Below are 14,907 nucleotides of genomic sequence, written 5' to 3'. Positions count from 1 at the left end.
CATCTAAGACTTGATCACATGATTTTATGGCACTCCCACAAGCAATGCATCTAAGACTTGATCACATGATTTTATGGAACTTCCAAAGTAGTACAAACTAATTCAATAAAGTGGTAGATTTGTTTGTTCTCTTCATTCTTGTTCGTTTGCAAAGATGGAAGGCAACTCTCCTATTTTTTCTAAATGCACCATTATTGACATTCCGGATGGTTGTGCTAGCAAATACTAGAGCAATTATAGCTCCCACAGGATGTGAATATCTCTCACCTTCTTGAATTTGGCTAGGTTTTAAAGCTGTATACGGGTTGGATCTGAGTCATGCTCGCTCAAAATTCAAACGAGGCCTTAGGAATGCCACGAAGGCACGAACCTATTACAAACTTTAACTTAGTAATCTTGAGAAAATAGTTGATCCAAAAACAGTACTCTAACAAAGTGCAGCTTTTATTCCAGAACCGCCATAGACATGTTAGTAAATTAATATTATCTCAAACAGGAAAGTCCTTCATTAGTTTACAAAACATTTTTTAAAAAATATTATATTTTACAGCTGGTTCTTATTTAGTAACTAGTTATCGGGAACGTGAGTTGCACGTTTATTGAAATACAATAAATTTAACGGTACATATTTTAATACTTTATCTGAACTATAAAACAGAAATCTAAACATACAAAAAAGTAATAACAAGTAATATCAAATCAGAAAATTATAAAGTTGATGTTACTTTAGTGATGTAGTGCTTTAATTTAAAGACAAATACATGCTCGAACATCTATGATTAACATGTATCTAATAAAAGTATTTACTTCATAAAGATTAGTAACAATTATGTATGCAAATAAAAAATCAAATTATACCTACTTTTAATCACATCGCGTCCAACCCAAAGTTCAAGTAATTAATAAGTCATGTTATGTATCCATTTCATGAATTCCCTGAATAATTGTTTTCATCGCATATCAAAAGAATAACGAACTTACAACGGGTCATCAACTACTAAGACACGTTGTATCTCTTCACCTTTGCTTTTCTTCAACCCTCTTTTTCCCCTTTTATGGCTGTGATTTGAATTCATTGTCTCGAAAGATTGTCCACTAATTGCCATAGATGCAGTGAGAAAGCTAGAGGTCTTTATTCTTGTTCTTCTGCGAAAGACTTCTGTTTATTAGAGAATCCAATAATTTGTACTAGGGGTGTACAAAGTAAACCGACAAACCGCACTGTGACAAATCCGAGTCAAACCGAGAAAAAAACCCGACTAGTGGTTTGGTTTGACTTGGTTTGGTGTTGAGAAAAAAAACCCGATCATAATTGGTTTGGTTTGGTTTTAACTAAAAAAAGTCAAACCGAACCAAACCAACCCAATATTACATATATTCAATTTTTAAAATATTTTATACATAAAAATATTTATTTGTAATGGAATTTATAAATATTTCTTTTATTTTTTAGTAGTTTTTTTTATCTATTATCATATTATTCAAGCTTGAACTTAGAATTTTGAATGTCAATAAGTTTTATATCCTATGGATATTTGTAACTCAAATAAAGTTCAAACTAAAACCCGGAATTGCTCAACACTAACGCTAACAAAAGAAATTCAATTTATCATTTATCATAGGAATGACGATAATGTTGGATATCTAATCTTTAGTTTTGCATAATTAGTTTAGAGAGTGAAAATACATAACTTAAGTTTTTTTTTCTTTGTCATGTAATTAATACTTATTAGCGTGCTTATTTTAGCATAACTTAGTATTTTTAGATTATGGTCATTTTCTTTATGGCTTGTTAATTAGCAATATTTATTTTAACCGATTTTATTAGTTTTTGTTGAATATTTTAATACAATGTCATCACTCTTCTCATTTTGTGTTATTTTTTAACAAGAAACGCGCTAATTATATAGTTGTATCTTACTAGGAATGAAATATTTGAAGTAAAAGTTATATGTATTGTATCAAGACTATTCCGGAAAAAAACCCGAAAAACCAATTATGAGAAAAAAAAATCGAATAACCCAAAAACCCGAGGTTGAAAAACCCGAATTTTATTGGTTTGGTTTGGTGTATAAATTTAAAAACGACACGTTGTATCTCTTGATTTGATTTGGTGTTTAAAAAATCCGAAGAGTCCAAATTGCTAGATCCAAACACCTATTTATTAGAGAATCCTAATTTGTACCATCTCAATTTCTACAAAACGATTTTTGTTTACAAATCAAACGGTAATTTGATTAAGAATATATCAACTTACATAAAAATACCTCATAGCATGTTAGAGACAGTAATTTTATGAACTGAAAACTGATACCACATAGAAAAGATTATTCTGAGTCTTCACTTACTGCATCATCAACTACGAAACTTTAGTATCACTGCTCAAACCTGCAAAAAAAAAAAATCCCAAGTTCAACAAAAATCGTGATTGAATAATTCAAATGAAAAATGAATAAATTATCGAGCATAATAAACTCATAAAGAAAATGGATGGAGACATACGTGTGAAAGGAGAATGGAGAATATCTAACATTAGAAAAGGAGCTCTGCACTATGTTGGCAAAGGGAACAAAAAGTTACAGATCGATTTGTTTTTTCCCGTGAAAAAAAATTACAGATCAAGTGGTCAGTAAAGAACGTGACTCTTAGACTTCTCTAACCTAACACATAAATATGAGTTTTTACAGTTAGTGTAGTTTAAAGAGCATAATAAAAGTAGGTAACTTAAAATGCTGAAAACATTATTGCTCTAATTTAACTTTTTATTTATTTATTATAATGCAAGTTTACTTTTTTATCCAAAAGAACTATTTATAAGAGTAGTGTTTGATTAAATAGAAAAAAGGATATAAAAGTCCATCAATTTTTTATGGGCATTTTAGCAATTCAACTTTTAACTTAGAGACTTCCCACTTTTAATATCAAACAAAATAATAATAATATACCATGATTATTGAGCAGAACTTGCAGGTTGAGATAAAATAATTCATTGTCAATTTAATTTGGAAACTGATGCCCCTATCTTAATGGATTATTTAAATCAATGTTCCACATGAATAATCCATTAAGACAAAGGAAACGAAAGTTATTGAGTGCGGGAGGTGAAAAGCCCCTAGGAAATTAGTATATCATTATGTATAAATCATCAGAAAACTTCTTTGTGATCTTTGTTTTTCTATTAACAATTACAAGAACCAAATAGCATTCAATGTATTACCAAGCACAACAGTTACACAAAAGCTTAATAATGAGTAATTGAAAATAAATGTGTTAAATGGAACGTGATGCTTATGGAGAAATGAAATGACGGAGAATAATTAGCAGAAGATATATAAATAGTAGGAAGACATTTAATGGAGTTTAATGTTATTTTTTAGATAAAGGGTAATTTTTACATATAGATAAGGGATAATTTGGTCATTTGACTTTTCAAGAGTATTATCGTAATTCAATTTTTGACTATGGGACTTTCCACTTTTAGTATTATATCGTATTACATTTAATGGTCAAACTAGCCGTTACTAACCTTTTCTTTTTGAAAACTACCAGCCGTTGGAGGGAGAAACGCCTATATATACAAGTTAACATGGAGACTTGTAGATAGGATTCTTCTAAGTCATTTTTCTTTCTCATATCTCTTCTTATACGTTGGTTTTTCTTTATTGAGTTTCTGTTCCCAGTTTATAGCTGGATGAGCCCAATTTATATGTACAGTCATTTATTTTTCACTACCATCTTTAGCCACTACAACATTGGCTCCTAATGCATTTTGTTCCTTTGCCGAAGAAGCAACCTCTGTAGGTTTCTGAGTCGGAGTCTACATGATGTCAGGGGAAGTAGAAACTCTCCAACCATGGTGCTCACATTATTAAGGTCAGCAGGTTCAGATCCATCTTTCCAGGGGTGACAACCCGCACTTCATGGAATCAAACAATCTGAGGTAAGCAAATACAATTGTTGCTAGAGTTCCCTAGTGAACCAGTTGTATTTTATTTTCTTGGATTGTTCCATTCCATTAAGAGCTGGCCGGATGAAGAGAGATCATCAAGATGTTAGTCACTCCTAGGAAGATGGATCAAAATGATATTTATGGTTCTAAACCGGCTAACCTTAATAATGTGGACAAGGAGCCATATGCTTTGAGAGTTTCTACTTCCCCTGACATCATAGAGATCCCACTCAGAAACTTGCAGAGGTTACTTCTTCAGCAAAGGAACAAGAAAATCAGATCGCAGAGGATGAGAATGAGGTGCCTCTCTGTTTTGGTTCTAATTTGTTGATCTATTTGGAATGTGTGCTTGTATACTTTTCTCTAATTTGAGTCAATGTTTTGATTCCGTATGTCTATGGCAGTTTTGAAATAAAAGCCCCATTTATTGTTTTCCAAACTGATATACGCCATTGTACTTAAATTAGAGTACCGAAGAGTTCATCAATTATAACACGTCACCTGTAACGGTCTTTGTTTGTGACACAAATACTCATTTAAAAAATGAAGATCTAGAAAAACACACTGTACAATAAAAGACCGCCTATGAACTAAGATGAGAAAACTATGGAGTAAATATCCATCACAATTAGAAAACTATGGAGTAAATAAGGAATAACAGATTCATTCTTAGCTCAAAATAACATTAATCGAATTTGCACACTAAATATCATCAAAATTACAATAAAAAACACACCTTTTTTTAGGTGGGATCCAAAGTCCTCTTAGAACCTCCATTCATAAAAATAGTATCTGCACTAAGTAAACATATTGGGACATACATACATGCCTATATCGAATGAAATGATATAAAGAGTGGTGACATAATTAATCCGAGTCCGGAGCCTAAAGGGTATAAAAATACACGGTATAAACTAAAAGGGGGTAGCCGAAAATATATATACCAAAAGGGGTATAACATGGACTAGATTCCATTAATTCTTCTTGGCTTATTGTTGAGTCTATTTCTTCATCACTATCTTGTATATCTTCTAATATTTTATCGAAAGCGTCTGATTTCTTTTGGTGTATATGTTCTACTCTATATCCCCAATTATCGATTCTAGCTTCACATAATTTAAAGTGACTTATAGTTTCTTCTATTGTTAGATCTCCTAATTTACATCCTTTACATCTAAAAGTTATATTTTTATTTTCTCTATGAAGTATTTTTGCTTCTTCTATAGCTATGTCTACTTCAAAATCTTTTTATATTAATTCTATGTTCATAAGGGTTGACTCAGTAGGTTCATTTTCATCTAGAGTACTTTCTTCTTCTATGTCTCTTTGTGGTGTATAGTTATAATTGGTAAATCTTATAGATGTCTCTCCTTTAGAATTAGTGTACATTAGGTGTGACTACGGATTGTAAAATCTTCTTTCTACTAAAGTCTTTTAATTTCCATTCTAACCCTGCGTATTCTTCAGGATTTATTTTTATAGGTTTAATTAAATTTATTCCTCTATTTCCCATTAATTCTACGACATCTTCCACTTTAATTTTAAATTTAGTATTACTATTATTTGTCATCTTTCCTAAAAATCCTATGCACATTAATAAATTATTACCATTACACATTTCTTCGTATCCTTTAGTCCGTATTCCTATTCTTATATGTTTTCAATTTGCTAAATTCATTATAAAGTACGGACTAATATAAAAAATTCCTCCATTATTTATCATATCTATCTCTGTTATTCCGATTATTGACTTCTTCATGTCTGACCATCGATCATCGTAAATTACTATTAAGACTTTAGTACCTAAATTTTTTCTAGTTAATCCTTTTAATCCTATTACTATTAATCCCATATGCATTAGCGTCCTTCCAGTATTTTTTATTTGTCTTAAAGCTTCTGGATTTATTAGATTTGTAGTAGTAACTTTAGTTCCTATGACTGACAATTGCTCTTCTCTATAATGTCTATATAATTGTGCTATTCTTGAAAACTGTCCTATGTTGTATAAAGTCTTTGGATTTAATAGTTTTAGTTGATTTTGTTGGAAAATCTATATGTCTCGGTCTACATCTATTACCTCACTTAACTGTTGGTTGTTTTTTTCCTCTGGTGTTCTTCTACTTAAAATTCTTGATAAAAAATTATTACCTATTCTATTGTCTGAAAAACTTACTCTTGGTCTTGCTTGCCTTTCTGTTTCTCCTTCGTTTGTTGATCTAATTGGAAGAAGGTCCATTTTTGTGCTTTTCTAGTTATTTTAACTTTTTCTTTTTGAGGTGTTATTTTCACCTTTTTTAATTGGTCTACTAATTCTTCAACTTCTTTAGAGGGCTCTTTATTTTTCTCTTTTCGTTCACGAACGCGCTCACTTACTACTTCTAACTTTGTTATTATTAGTTCTATTTTCTCGATTATTTCTAATATTAGTGAAATTATAGTAATATTTTGTTGTAGTGCTATTTGATCCGATTTAGCGTTAGGTATATAATCTTTATAGTCTGCTGGTAAAGGTATAGACTTTTCTATTAATTTTGAGGCTTCTTCTTGAGCCAAGGTTGGTCTACTCATGAAAGAGTGATTTCTTTTAGTTCTTCTACTGTCTTTTTTAATTCTTTAATATCACTAGTTAAAACTTCTATCTGTTGTGTTATTTTAGAGACTATTTGGGTTGTCTTTAGTTCTATCTCTTTTGGTTTTTCTGTAATAACTTTAACTAACTTTTCTATTTCCGTCTTTGTAGGTAATTTTTCTAGATTAAATTTGTTAACTAGAGTCTGGACTTTCTTTTCTAATTCTAATTCTTGTGTTTTTAAGTAATCAAGATTTTGTTCTATTTTCTCGAAAGTTTTCTTTTGCTTAGTCTGGGATACTTCTACCACCTCTAATATTCTAGTAATGTTTTTATTATTTTCTTGTATTTTTTCACTAAAATTAATGACTAAATCTACTAACGTGTTCAACTGTTTGTCTTCACTATGTAATATATGGTCTCCGTCAATCGAAATTACACTTTATAATACTATGATCTTTTAATGTTCTATATTTCTTTTCTGGGTATATTCTTAAGTCTAAGTATTCTAGATTTTTTAATGTATCTATTTTTCTAACTTTATTTATTATCCTAACGGAATCTTTATTTTACAAACTTTCTTCTGGTATTCTATATTAGTTGTAAATCTTTCTATATCTTCTCTTATACCCTGTAATTCCCACGTTATAGCAGAGATTGTTTCTTCGTTAATCTGACTTTGTAAGAGTCTATTGTTTATTAGTGATGATAATGTTTACGAATTTATTATTTCTAAATATGCACTTAACGCCTTTTCTACTTGTCTATATTCTCGTCTTTTCTTTATATCTCTATATAAATACCAATGATCGATAGCTATTTGTCTAGCAAAGGGTAGTGTTCTCATATAATTAATATGGTCTAAATCGCTTCTGGTTCTTTGAGGTCTTTCTAGATTTTATATATCCTAGTAACTTATATTCTAATCCTGATATTATATCTACCAATTCTTGTAGTCATAACTGGTTTTCTTTGGTACTACTTAATTTAATATATTCTGGGTATAGGTTATTTAATTCTTGTTTGACTTTTAAATAATGATCTTGCATCTATTAACCTAAAGGCATAAAGTTGGGATAATAGTCAAAATACCCCCCAATGTTTGACCAAAATGCCAACTACACACCTAACCTTTTTGTTGGTCCTATTACCCCCCTGGACAAATTTTTTCAGTATTAAAATGCCCCTTTTTTGCTGATGTGGCAGAGAATGAATACACCGCCCGTGGCGCGTGATGGCCTTCAAAAATGAACGTGTTTTGGACTCCAACTAGGAGATTATGCCACATAGATATATTTAAATTCCCTTCATTTTTACACCCAACTTCTCATTTTTTAGCCCAACTTCTCATTTTTTTCTCAATCACGAAAACAAGCCCTAAACACAAAACCCATTTTCCTTTCATACCACCACCGTTAATCCTGTGGTTTCTTACTGATTGCATAGGGAAATTAAAGATCGTCTATGAGTTTGAAGTGTAAGTTGCCAAGTGAAGATTTGGATGTTTTGGTATCCATCTCCATTTTTTTTGTCAAAATAATATCCATTATAAACAAAAATCTGAAATGAAGAAAATCAACATATGATTCCCAACAACTTGTTAAAGAACAACTTTCCACCATAAACGAAAATCTCAAGAAAAAAAAAAAGGAAAAATGCTGGAAAAAAAAAAAAGTTGAAAAATCTAATGTTGTTAAAGAAAATCGATTGGAAGTTGCTTGTTTGGAGTTGCTACTTGTTGCTTGGTTGGAGTTGTTTAAGCACTAATTCTTTGAGTTGATATTGGGAGAAAATTAAACTCCATTACTAGGAATTTAGAGAAAAAGCTATAAGAACACCAAATGGGTTTATTTAAATTCTTCATTGTTTGATCAAATTAATGGATGAACTTTGTTCTATTAGGTGTTAGGAAGCTATATTTGGATTTGTTTGGATTAGATTTGAGGAAGTTGGTGTGATTTTTTTTTTTCAACTTCTAATGAAGATGATGATGATGATGATGATAATGTTGATGAAGATGAAGGAGAATTGGTTATGGGTTTTGGATCCTTACTAAAAATAGAGTATGGAAAATTGAGAGATTTTTTTTTTTTGAGTTGATTTGGTGTGATTTTTTTTTCCAACTCCTAATGAAGACGATGATGACGTGGCACGTGGGCCGGGCGCGTGTATACAAAATCTGAACGCTTAACTAAATGGGAGTTGTCATATCCAACTAGATCGAGAAAAAAGGGTCATTTGATAAATAAAAAATTTGTTCAGGGGGTAATAGGACCCCCGCAAAGGTTACGTGTGTAGTTGGGATTTTGGTCAAACGTTGGGGGTATTTTGACTATTATCCCGCATAAAGTTTAATAGTTTTTTATCTAAGATAGTCTTAAAAATATAGCGTCGTTGGTAAAATGAACTTCCCAAAGGAGATTATTTCAAAAACTTAACAAGCAAGACCAAAGTATTATGATTCAATTCTTCTCTATAAATATATATATTTGGGAGACATACAGATTTTCCAACAAAATCAACTAAAACTATTAAATCCAAAGACTATATACAACATAGGACAGTTTTCAAGAATAGCACAATTATATAGACATTATAGAGAAGAGCAATTGTCAGCCATAGGAACTAAAGTTACTACTACAAATCTAATAAATCCAGAAGCTTTAAGACAAATAAAAAATACTGGAAGGACGCTAATGCATATGGAATTAATAGTAATAGGATTAAAATGATTAACTAGTAAAAAATTAGGTACTAAAGTCTTAATAGTAATTTACGATGATCGATGGTCGACATGAAGAAGTCAATAATCGGAATAACGAGAGGTAGATATGACAAATAATGGAGGAATTTTTTATATTAGTCCAGACTTTATAATGAATTTAGCAGAATTCGGAAAACATATAAGAATAGGAATACAGACTAAAGGATACGAAGAAATGTGTAATGGTAATAATTTATTAATGTGCATAGGATTTTTAGGAAAGATGACAAATAATAGTAATACTAAGTTTAAAATTAAAGTGGAAGATGTCGTAGAATTAATGGGAAATAGAGGAATAAATTATATTAAACCTATAAAAATAAATCTGTAGAATACGCGAGGTTAGAATGAAAATTAGAAGACTTTAGTAGAAAGAAGATTTTACAACCGAGTCACACTTAATGTACACTAATTCTAAAGGAGAGACATCTATAAGATTTACCAATTATAACTATACACCACAAAGAGACATAGAAGAAGAAAGTACTCTAGATGAAAATGAACCTACTTTTTTAGAGTCAACCTTTATGAACATAGAATTAATACAAAAAGATTTTGAAGTAGACATAGCTATAGAAGAAGCAAAAATACTTCATAGAGAAAATAAAAATATAACTTTTAGATGTAAAGGATGTAAATTAGAGATCTAACAATAGAAGAAACTATAAGTCACTTTAAATTATGTGAAGCTAGAACTGATAATTGAGGATATAGAGTAGAACATATACACCAAAAGAAATCAGACGCTTTCGATAAAATATTAGAAGATATACAAGATAGTGATGAAGAAATAGACTCAATAATAAGCCAAAAAGAATTAATGGAATCTAGTGCATCCAGTTCTAGTCCATTTCAAAGAACAACAGGAGAACAATACACAGTAGACACATGTTATATCTCGCATTTTGTACGACAGAATATTTTAAGTTAGTTGCGACAAGTTAAAGACAAGGCTATTCTTCCGACTTTGTTTTAAGACATAAGTTGTCTATGATTTATTGGTATGGATTATTAAGGAATTTGGGGTTAAAAGTGAATTATGGAAAGTTAGACATTTCATGAAAATTTGGGGCCAAAAGTGAAGTTTTGAAAATTTTATTCATGAAAAAAAAAAAAAAGAGATCATGTGGCCATGCACATGACTTGTGGGCCATAGGCCACATGTATGAAGAATATGTGTGGTATTAGATGACTTATTAAGTCATCTTTATTATGTTCATCTCTTGGTAATTTCTAGAAAATTGAGAAAAAGAAAGCAAAAAAAAAAAAAAAAGAAAAGGGACATGACCGTCATGTGCAATTATATATATATATATATATATATATATATATATATGATTAAGCTATGGAAAGGAAGACAATTCATCATTTGTTGTCTAGAAATTTCAAGAGAAATGAAGGAAAAAAAAGAAGAAGGAGGAACCAGAGCTAAGAGGGGTCAATTTCAACCAGCCCCCAAAGTTGATCATGGAAAAATTATTTTCTAGCTTTCTTTACTAATTGGAAGGCCCTCGTCGACATGGGATAGTTGTTGGAGCAAGCAAGGCGCTCGTTTGCGCGAATATAGTTCTAGCCGAGTGAAGAACAAGTGAGGAAGGTAAGGTTCAAACTTTATTTTCATATGTTATCCATGGTTTGTGGGTGTTGTGGAATGTGGAAATGAATGAAGTTCATGAAAACATGAATGTCAAAGTTGTAGCCGTGTGTTGTTGTTGTAGCCGTGCATGTGTGGTGGTGTGTAGGAATGAAGGACTACTTTTACTTAGTGTAATTTGATTGTTGTGTTGTGGATTATGTGATGCGAATGAAAGTTGAACGATTTAAATTGAAGTGTGGATGTTGTTGGGGCCGTGTGTAGGTCATATGTACATGAATGATGAATTAAATTCATTTAGTGTTTGGTTGGTGTTGTTGTGAATTTTATAATGTAAAATGAAGTTTTAATGATCCAAGTTGAAGCTATAATTGTGCGGGCTGAATTGGACGATGATGTGATATTGATATGGTTTCTTGAATTTATGAGAATAAAGTTGTAAATGCATGTATTGTTGACATAATTTATGAATGTAGAAGAAAGAAAGGTGTTGGCAAGGTTCTTGTTGAATTGGAATGGTCTCGGGTGGAATGGCCATTGGTTGGGTTGTTCTGAATATTGTATGGATTACTTGGAATGTTCTTAAATCATGTGTGAATGGTTGCGGATTAGTAATCGAATATGAGCATTGCTAATGAATTGATCGTATGTAGTTTATTTGAATATAAATGAAATGTTGACGAATTGTGTTGAAAGAAATTATTAATGTTAGAATGCATTTGGGATTGAATATTGACATTGTTATTACGTTTGTTGGTATTATTGATAATGATTTGGCCGAGTTAAATTCTCGGGGATGTCCAATTTATAGGGGAAATGTCGCCGAAATTTCGGTAGATAAAGTGTTAATTTGGTATTGAATGCCTAAGTGCTTATGGCTAATGATCGATACCTAATGACGTTATCAGATTATGAGCAGTCGAGACTTAAGGTTGGATTAGCTTAGGAAGCGACTAAGGTATGTGAAACTCACCTTTCTTTCTTTTGGCATGTCCTAGTTGAAAGTAAGTTATGACACGTTCCCCGAGGTAACTCTATTCTTGCAATCCGAGCATGTTTATAATTCTTATTTGTTTCTCGATATTCATATTCTTAATGTAACCAAGATATGGTCTTTATGTCATTAGTAAGATTTGGATTTCAAAAATTGCATATAAGTTGTGTTTGTCACACCCCTTTTTTGCGCGCCCTGAAGGAAAAGTTTATTTATTAAAGGGTTTTTCCATTTGAAGTGACGGTTTTGAATAGGGATTATTTATTTACAGAGTTGCCACCTGGAATTGAGTTTTGGTGTTCCAAGTCACCTTATGAATCCCTAATCAAAAGGAAATGACTCTTTATTATGGTCCGCAAAAACAGAAGACCGGGTAAGGAATTCTGTTGATTGGGGAGAAGGTGTTAGGCATTCCCCGAGTCCCGTAGTTCTAGCACGGTCGCTTTATCGACTTATACTTAGCTTAAATTAATCTTTGGATATATTATGTATCTGAGGCTTGATTTGCTCGTACTTTTATTGTTGAACTTTTATTTTTAAACCCTTTTATTATTTTTTAACTCGGATGCGTAACCGCATTCCGAATCTTTTAAGCGTCTCAAAGTAAGATGCATAACTGCATTCTTATTCGAAACAAAATTAATTATTAAAACGAGTTCGGCCAAGGTGCGTAACCGCATCCTTGAGTTATTAAAAAACGTCTCGAAATAAGATGCGTAACCGCATTCTTAATCGAAACAAAACGTCTTGAAACGTGCCTAAAGCTCATCTAGCGTTAAAGGCAATTATTTGTCTCTAAAATCCGAGACTTATTATTATTATTGATTAATATTAGCTTTCACTCTTTCGACAACGAGTTTTGAATAAATTCGCAACCCATCTCGGTCCCTTACAATTGATTTTACCACTCTTTTCTTTTATACTTGACAACGGGGTTTGAAATAAATTCGCATCTCGTCTCGCTCATCTCGCACTAAAAATTAATTAATTGGGCCTTAAACGTTTCTCAGGCCCAAAACATTTTCGCACGTTATCTGGGCTTGTCAAAACTTCAATTCTAATTCCACGTTAACACATCTGAACAACATCCCATATATCAATCTAAATGATGAATTTAAAAGCAAACAATTTCACCTCAACTAATTACCATTAAAACATGGATCTAATTACACCAAAGATAACAGAATCTACTAACGACGCCTCCACCTTAATAGCTCATTTTAAACCATCAATTAGATTCCACACACACTCAATTAACTTAGGCCAAACCCATCGACAAACACCTGTGGTCGTCCACTTCTTTTCACTTGACACCTTCCAAAGCCGACTCTTATTCCATTTAAACACTTCAAAAGAGTCATTCCTATTCCACTTAGACACTTTTTGCACTGTTATCGGAGCAAAACCAACATCAAAGGGGGCGCCACCTCATTGCACATCCAATCAGCTCAAAAGCCTCAATTTTTAATGGTCAAAACTCCACGAATTTATAAATTAGTGAATTTACAATTAAAATGAGCTGGCACAATTTAATTGAGTGCAGACAATTTAAATGAGCTGCACAATTTAATTGGCCACTTAATCCACGTAGGAGACGACTAGTCATTATTGGCTTTCCCATAATTGCGCAAAGTTGCCTGGTTTGTTTTGACAGAACCGGTCCAATTCCAATTGCTTACCACTTTCTTAGACGCTCAAAACGAAAAGCTAGACGCATCACGTTATTGCCACATTATTGGCCGTCACATTAACTTATCAAAATTAGTACCTCTGTTTATTAAACCCAACGTGAAATCAAACAGTAAATGAGAGGGATCAAAATACTATATTTGTTTAACTTAAATGACACAATGATTGTTAATTCATTAGCTTAAACTACAATATCTTAACCAATCATGAACTTCAACTAACAACCCGACAAGTAACAGTGATAAAATCAAACAAAATAAAAATACTTATCATGAAAAGAAACAAACAAAAATTTGATGCAATAATAATTGAAAGAGAGAAAGATTGGACCTTTAACTGCTGAAAATTTCCATCAATACACCAAGACAAAAAGAGAACCCAAGCTCACGTACAAAAATGGACTGCGGCTGGAAACTCGACGCCGACGAGAGCTTTAATCGATGGACCTCAACCTCGACCAAAAATAAACCCAAACAGAGATGAAAATATGGCTGAAAATGGTGTTTAAAGGCTGAACCATAATGGTGCTTAAAGGCTGATTTTTTTAAGTTGTTATTTCACTGATGGAGCTGAACGGGTGGTGTTTTCATGGCTGTGGTTTTTTTTTTTTTTTTTTTTTTTGGCTGTTTCACAGTGAGATTAGTAGCTAAACTAGAAACAAAATGGTGAGGTGATTCACTTTTTACATGGTGAAAGACTATGAAAGGATCATGCTAGCTTCCAAAAAAAAAAAAATAAGGACGGAGGAGGTAAGAAAAATGTCAATAAAAAAAAGGCTATATCTACTTTTCTTTTTGGTTCCTTTTGAGTCTATCAGATCTTAGTTGCTAAGTTTTATTTTTCCTTTGCAAGCTGCGGCTGATTTTTTATGGCGTAGAATGGCGGCTGTGTCTCTAGGTGTATCCCCTCTTTTTTCTAGGGTTTTATCCAATTTATAATATTTAGGTAGGGTGTGAAAAATGATGAAAAGGCTTTTGGGTCCATGGGCCTTGGAATGATGCAGATGAATTTTTATAATGTAAAGGGAGTTTGCTTCTTTTTTTTTTTTGTTCTTTTTTTTTTTTTTTTGTTATTTTAAGGAAAAATATATATCTATAAAGGAAGCATGTATACGCGTGTGTAGGTGAGGTGTATTTAAAATTGGAGCGGTCTCCACCCCTTTTCCTTTATCCGTTCCTATGCGTGAAATAACATATGATTAACAAATGAGGACATAAAATATTATTCCTACTAAATTAAAATAGCAAGATTAAAATATGTACTTACTCTATATTTATTTATTAAAACTTTTTGACTTGGAAATTAAACTAAAAATAGATAACACATTTTCGGACATTTTTTTTTCTTT

The 14,907-nt window shown here is 31.8% G+C and overlaps 1 long non-coding RNA gene across 1 annotated transcript; it reads right to left on the bottom strand.

The window, feature by feature from the left end:
- Positions 1–878: 878 nt before the first annotated feature.
- LOC132045402 (uncharacterized) lies at positions 879–2,537 on the bottom strand. The gene is made up of 2 exons (XR_009412406.1): positions 2,349–2,537; positions 879–1,146 (listed from the first exon to the last, which is right to left on the bottom strand). It is a non-coding gene; the product is annotated as an uncharacterized LOC132045402 (long non-coding RNA).
- Between the last annotated feature and the right edge of the window lie 12,370 nt (positions 2,538–14,907).

Source organism: Lycium ferocissimum, unplaced genomic scaffold (genome assembly GCF_029784015.1).
Source record: "Lycium ferocissimum isolate CSIRO_LF1 unplaced genomic scaffold, AGI_CSIRO_Lferr_CH_V1 ctg657, whole genome shotgun sequence".
Classification (NCBI taxonomy): domain Eukaryota; kingdom Viridiplantae; phylum Streptophyta; class Magnoliopsida; order Solanales; family Solanaceae; genus Lycium; species Lycium ferocissimum.
The sequence above is the reverse complement of the archived record's forward strand: the minus strand, read 5'-3'. Positions and strand labels throughout refer to the sequence as shown.